We start from the raw sequence: 6,602 nt of genomic DNA on the forward strand, positions 1-6,602 counted from the left end.
TCTGTCTGTCTGTCTGTCTGTCTGTCTGTCTGTCTGTCTGTCTGTCTGTCTGTGTGTGTGTGTGTGTGTGTGTGTGTGTGTGTGTGTGTGTGATGTGTGTGTGTGTGTGTGTGTGTGTGTGTGTGTGTGTGTGTGTGTGTGTGTGTGTGTGTGTGTGTGTGTGCGTGCGTGCGTGCGTGTGTGTGTTTGCTGTGGGGGAGGGGAAGTAGAGACTATTGTGTTTAGTCAAGAAAATGACTGAGTTGAAGCGAGTCTATGAGAGGTCATACGTATGTAGCTTCAGTTTGTTGCCATAGTTAATAACAGTCTAATTTCACCTTAACAAGTTCTGCCTTCCAGCTGTGAAAATGCTGTCATTATCAAGGATTTGAATAATTGATCACATTAGTGTTTGCAGACTTTAACTGCATCAGCAGTACAAATTAAATTAAATTAACCTGCCTACATATGTGTCCTTTATTTAGTTGGACTGGACCAGAAATTTAAAGCAGTTGACTCATATCCTACAAACTATCTTTTCGTCCTGGGATGCCTCTCTGCAAAGAAAATAATCTTGATGAACTGGAAAGTATGCAAACCATCCTGCTTTTCAGAACTTGCATTGCACTGTTGTACTGATGTTGTTCGGTCTTCTGCCTCACATTAAGAAATGTTGGATATTTCCAACCAGTAAAAGCTAACATTAGAGCCAACTGTGTGTAACTCTTGTTTTGAAATGTTGTAATATGATTACATGCAGCATATAATTCTTTATTTTTAAATGTATATAGAAATTGTAGTCCTTCTAACAATAACCTTTTTCACTTAATGTATTGGTAATCGGATGATATCCTAGGAACACTTTGTGTACAAAAAGTCTATGTAATCTGTTACTTGCCAAGCTTAATTTGAACCGACACTAAACAAAATGTCACAACCGATACCAACTAGTAACAATCATAAATTCCCATGTGTTAGTTATTTACAAAACAAAGAATAGGTAATTTAAACCCCACTTCCAAGTATCCTTCTAGCTAATGCTTATTCCCTAGATAACAATGAACTCTTCAAACTAATTAAGAACCTGATTATGTGTTTTCCACTGTGACACAACTCTGTAAGAGGGGGCTTTAATGAAGCTACGTATATGCCCACCAAACAAGCTTACACAAGGTTCACTTATGTAGTTCATAACTTGAGATGTAAGACTCTTCTCCCTCCCATGAGAGGTCAGCTCAATTACTCTAACTATAGTTTACATTCCACAACAAGCGGAAAAAGCTGATGCCATGGATGAACTGAATGATATTATCATTGCTTTGGAGAATGCCCATGCAGAGGCAGCGTCCAGTTTCTACTGCGCCAACATGAAAACGTTTAATCTTAAAATATTACAAGCATGTTAACATACCTACCAGAAGTTAATGCACATTGGAGCGCTGCTGTATAAACTTCCCCCCGCCCTGCCTTTGGGAAAGCAGATCATATCTCCATTCTCCGGCTCCAACAGACAAGAAAAGACTGAAACAGGACAAACCTGTTCTCAGTAACTGTCCAGTGTTGAGTGACTACACAGTTGTCAATCCCCATGACTGTTTCAGACTACAGATGGACTCCTATGAAGGCCACATTGGTATGTAACAGTTACTCTGTCGTTGATTTTTATTGGAAAGTGCATTAAGTACTCTACCAAAATAAATGTACACAGATTGTCCCAAACAAAATACATTTAAAGTCCGTTTTAATCTAGTGGAGTACGTGCGACCCACTGCCTGAAGTTATGGTCACATGGCGTTGGGACTTGACACCTCACTCTGCAGCTTGGTCCTGGATCTCCTGAGGGAAATGCCCTGGGTGGGGAGAATTGTCAACCCAACCCCTCCCTAAGCACTATTGTCCGCCAGGGCTGTATCCTCAGCCCTCTACTGTGTGACCTGTTTACGCACAAATACATCAAAAAACACTGCTAATGCTTATAAAGCAAATGTATGGACTCCACAACCATCAGAGGCCTCATCGATAACATTACAAAGTTAGAATACCAGCATGATTTCCAGAGGCTCACTTTTCGCAGGCTGCATATTGACGTCCATGCGGACACTCGTGCATGTGGCGACCCTCGTGGATAAGCAGATGTGTAAAGCATGATTTTTTCTTCATTTCAAAACATCAGCAATACTTTAAAAAAAGATAGTGGACCACAGGAAGCTGCTGGAAAAGACCACATCGCTGGCGAGAGGGTCAGCAGTTTTCACAACCACAAGCCTCTCCAGAGATCAGTAAGAACAGTGGCGCAGACCACTAGTGGTGAGCTTCCTGCCATTCAGGACACTTACCACACACGATGTCTGTGTGGACGGCCGTATGATAATCTTGGTCTCTTGCCACCCCAGTGCACAAACTGTTTACCCTGCTGCCATCTGGCAGACAGTGTCAGTATCAGAGCATGGACCTGCATGCTGGAAGACCCTCAGTTCTAAAGGCTCTATAACATGAAGACCTACAGCTCACTCAGGACTATTCCGATAATTGAGTGCTTTCATGCCGCTGCTACTCATTCACCATGTGTCATCATGTCAACAATCATATGGATTAAAGTTAATATAACAGGTTTATTGTTGGCATGAACAGATCTGTCATCTGTAATGTTACTATTACATTCCTATACCTATTGCTTTCCTGTATTATTATACATTGTATCATGTTGATGTTAATCCATTCTAGGGGAATCATGGCTCTGTCTGCTTAGCATCAGCATGTTAGCATTGTCTTTGTGAGTATGTTAGCAGTCTGACATTAGCATTTAGCACACAGGCAAGCCTTTCAGTGGTGCTAGCATGGAAAAAGACTCTCAGCCATTTTATTTTTGAAATAATTCCCTCTGAACTGTTGCATTTATTGCCCAGTGCATATCGCACATAATGCTGTACATCTTGGCTGATAAGTTACAATAAATTCAAGTTAAAAACTGTGAACAGATAATAAAATTTACTTTGAAGGTGAAAATTAAACTTTATAGTAAATTTTTCAATTACAATGTGATGTTCTTGAGTACAAAGCCAAAACATTTGAAAACACTGTCTTCGTTTTTTACTTTTTGACTGCACTGTAAGTTTTATGCATTTTTACTGCACTTTAAGTGTGAGTTCCCAGCCATTCGTCTGCAGCTATAGTAAGGTTATCCGAGTGCTGAGCTGCCCATTGATGTGTGCCAGGAGCATAAATACAACTCTGACCTACACCTACAAAACGTGCATACTTTGACTGCATTTGATATGATTGTACTTTATTATTGCAACCAACATTTTTGTGTGTAATTTACTGCTTAGATGTTCTGGCCACACACTCTCATATGGAGTTTTTGTCCAAGTAGTTGAGATGTCAGCCAGTGAGCTTCCTGCTGCCTTCCACTGGACCGAACACACACTCTGTTGGTCCAAATAAATCGTTCTTTCATCACAGTGTGTGTGTGTATGAGTAGTCCAGTACTGTAGGCTCTCTGTGTTGCACTGACAGACACAAACCAGCTGCCTGCATTCCTCTCTCTCTCTGCTGACTTCTTAAGGTCGATATCCCCTCCCCCCACTCAGACGAGTGTCCCACACATACTTCTATAATGCTATATATATATATATATATACCAACCCATAACTCAGACATACACACACAGACAAGTAAACCAGGCAGGAGGCATGCCTAATGAAGAAACATATCGTTATAGAGCAGAACTTGACTCTTTTGCATGTTAAACCTTTTACGTCTGGCCTTATTCCACTACCGTTACTCATCCTGCCATCTCAGCCTGATTCTGAACACTGACATAACGGAATCCTCCTCAGCCAATCAGAGGCCTTTTTCAACTATGTTAGCCTCACTTGTTTGGTCTATTTCTGCTTTCCTCAACTATTGTTGTCATGACTACCAGCTCTATGGGCGCTAGCTCACCTCAAAAGTACTATTAATATTTATTTTGAGTTTTTGCGAGTAGAAAAACCAGCAGATATGGACCAACATTAGCATTCATCTGCAGTTGTGTTTGTGACAAGAGATGAATTCAAACCCGAGTAATTCACTCTATTTTAGCTCTGTTTTGGGAGTTGATGGGAAAACGTTGTTCTATATCCGCTAAATGAAACTAGCCAATGAAATGGTTAGTGTCTAACTTTGTCTGTCTGCGTTAGGTGCAGGACATGAAGCATACAATGACTTTATTAGAGCTTAATGAATAGTTGCTTGCTGCAGCTGAAAAAAAGACTAGAGAGCGTTGGGAGTGAACCAAAACAGACAAGTTGTGGGCTTGGGGCTAAAACCATTAGCTTAAAGTCGGTGAAGAGATCCATCAATCAGAGAGAAGTTTCAGAGTGGGATGAACATTCTCTGTAGATTTACTGCTAATATAAAATATCTATTATAACTACTTTTATACTCACAGAACCAGACTTATATTAGAAGAGGTCGAAGTATGCACTTAAAATGTCCATCCACGAACCTCTGTATTTGGTGGAACAGAATGCAGCAGTATGCATATTAAAATAAAAAACTGTAACTGTATGAGGAGCAGTGGTTTTATAGTCCCATAAAGGGCACTAGGCCCAACATCTCTCTAAGTTTTTCGAATTAAACTACGAAAAAGTAAAAAAATATTCAGATAATCGACATTAACATCACTCATAATCTCTCATAAATGGATTAAAGTATGAACACACATGGTGCATGACATTTTTTCTCACTCCTCAAAAACACTTAATGCTGGTTAGACCGACATGGTCAGCCAACATGTCCTGTAAGCCGTGCTCAAATTGAAAACCTCGTCAGGCCAAACAGAAAGACTTGTGTTTTTCCACCCTGACTCCAGATCTAAATAGTTGTTCAGGATTGGGTTTCACACGGTAGCTCACATACTTTGCATGGCGGTCACGCTTCTGCCTAAGCATGAACTGAGCAAGCGCAGTCAAAACCATCAAAATCTTTTTTGTTTTGTTTATTTCACCTTGGTCTACAGTAAATCTAGTTGTTGTTTGTGTAACACTTCCAGCAGATGTCCAGCTGCAGCAGACCGCAGCCCAAACAGGGACTGACTGTCTGAAAAGCTGCTGGACTGCCCACATCTGCTTGACCACTGCAGACATCTGCAAAAACACACATACAAACAAGAGTCTACAGTTAACACGATGAAGTGCGTCCATTTGACCTTGTGTGGCTGCTAACTGCTGTGCTTTACACCATGTGGAGAAACAAGTGTGAGTGTGTGTGTGTGTGTGTGTGTGTGTGTGTGTGTGTGTGTGTGTGTGTGTGTGTGTGTGTGTGTGTGTGTGTGTGTGTGTGTGTGTGTGTGTGTGTGTGTGTGTCTCAAAATGTCCTCAATTATCCAACAAATATGGTGGCGAAGTCACACCCATCTACTTCCGGTCCATGGGACCTTATTTCGGAAAAATAATGTATTGAAGTCAATGGAGAGAGAAAACGTATCTTTCGATCCCGTTTGAATTGTGCCACGAATTACACATATGATGTTTGTCAATCTTAAAAAATAATTTCCATGTCAAAAAAGTCACAGTTTGTCTTAAAACTGTTGAAATATAAGACTATGAAAAATACGCAACTAGAAAGACTACAAATCCCAGAGTCGCGTAAGTTATATCATAACTGATGTCACAATTGTTTTCCTCCGCTAAATATAAGAGATAGCTAAGATAAGATAAATTTAACAAGATGCCTGTGTGCTTAGTAGGCTACCTGGCTGTAATCATACCAGCAATGGGTCTTGCTCGTTCTTTCGCTTCCCGTCTGATGAAAGGACCAGGAGTGGCTGGGGTCAAGTTAGCTACCTAGCTAGTAGCAAGCACGTTAGTTAGCATTACAGTCTTAGCCTTGTCATTTTTATTAGCCTTAACATGAAGTAACATCAAGTAACCCAAAATGTTAAACAATAAAAGTAGTAGTCATATTTCGTGAACCCTTTGAAGAGTACTATCACACCGGGGTAATCATTAATACACCATTGCCCGGGGGAGAAATGCTAACGCTAGCATCGGGGATCGTCGATCTTTTCTACTTCATGCTATCTGCACAAATGGTTGAGATTAAACATTAAAAAGATCAGGCAGTTCAGAGAGAATCAAAGGAAGGCAGGCAGGCAGGCAGGCAGCTTTGCATGACATTCTTCTGGACGTGTTTCATTGAGCTGATACAACCCAGTCTCATGGCATTTCGTGTTCACCAACACGATTTTTTATCTATTGATTTGTTTTCAACAACACGATTTCCCCCTTTTTTTCGTGTTGCGCAGCACGATTTTAAAAGCAATGTATTTCTATGGGTAGTCTCACGTCATTACGTGTTATAGGAAGACCGGAAGCTGTGTGGTTCATAAAAACATGTTCTTACTCAATATCAAGCCACAATTATTGCTTTTATTTTAAATCGTATAATTTCTGACTTTTGTTGCCGTCTGTGAGGAAAATAAATGGGGCTGAGAGCTTCAGGATAGGCTACTGAAATCTGTATTTTTGTAAATCTTGTTTTCCTTGTAATTTGTTATTCTTTTCAAAATAACACACTGTTATTTACTCAACAATAACACACAATATCCTTGTTTTTATTTGTTATGTGCGTGCGTGCGT

Source organism: Notothenia coriiceps, unplaced genomic scaffold (genome assembly GCF_000735185.1).
Source record: "Notothenia coriiceps isolate Sejong01 unplaced genomic scaffold, NC01 NC01_scaffold00002177, whole genome shotgun sequence".
Classification (NCBI taxonomy): domain Eukaryota; kingdom Metazoa; phylum Chordata; class Actinopteri; order Perciformes; family Nototheniidae; genus Notothenia; species Notothenia coriiceps.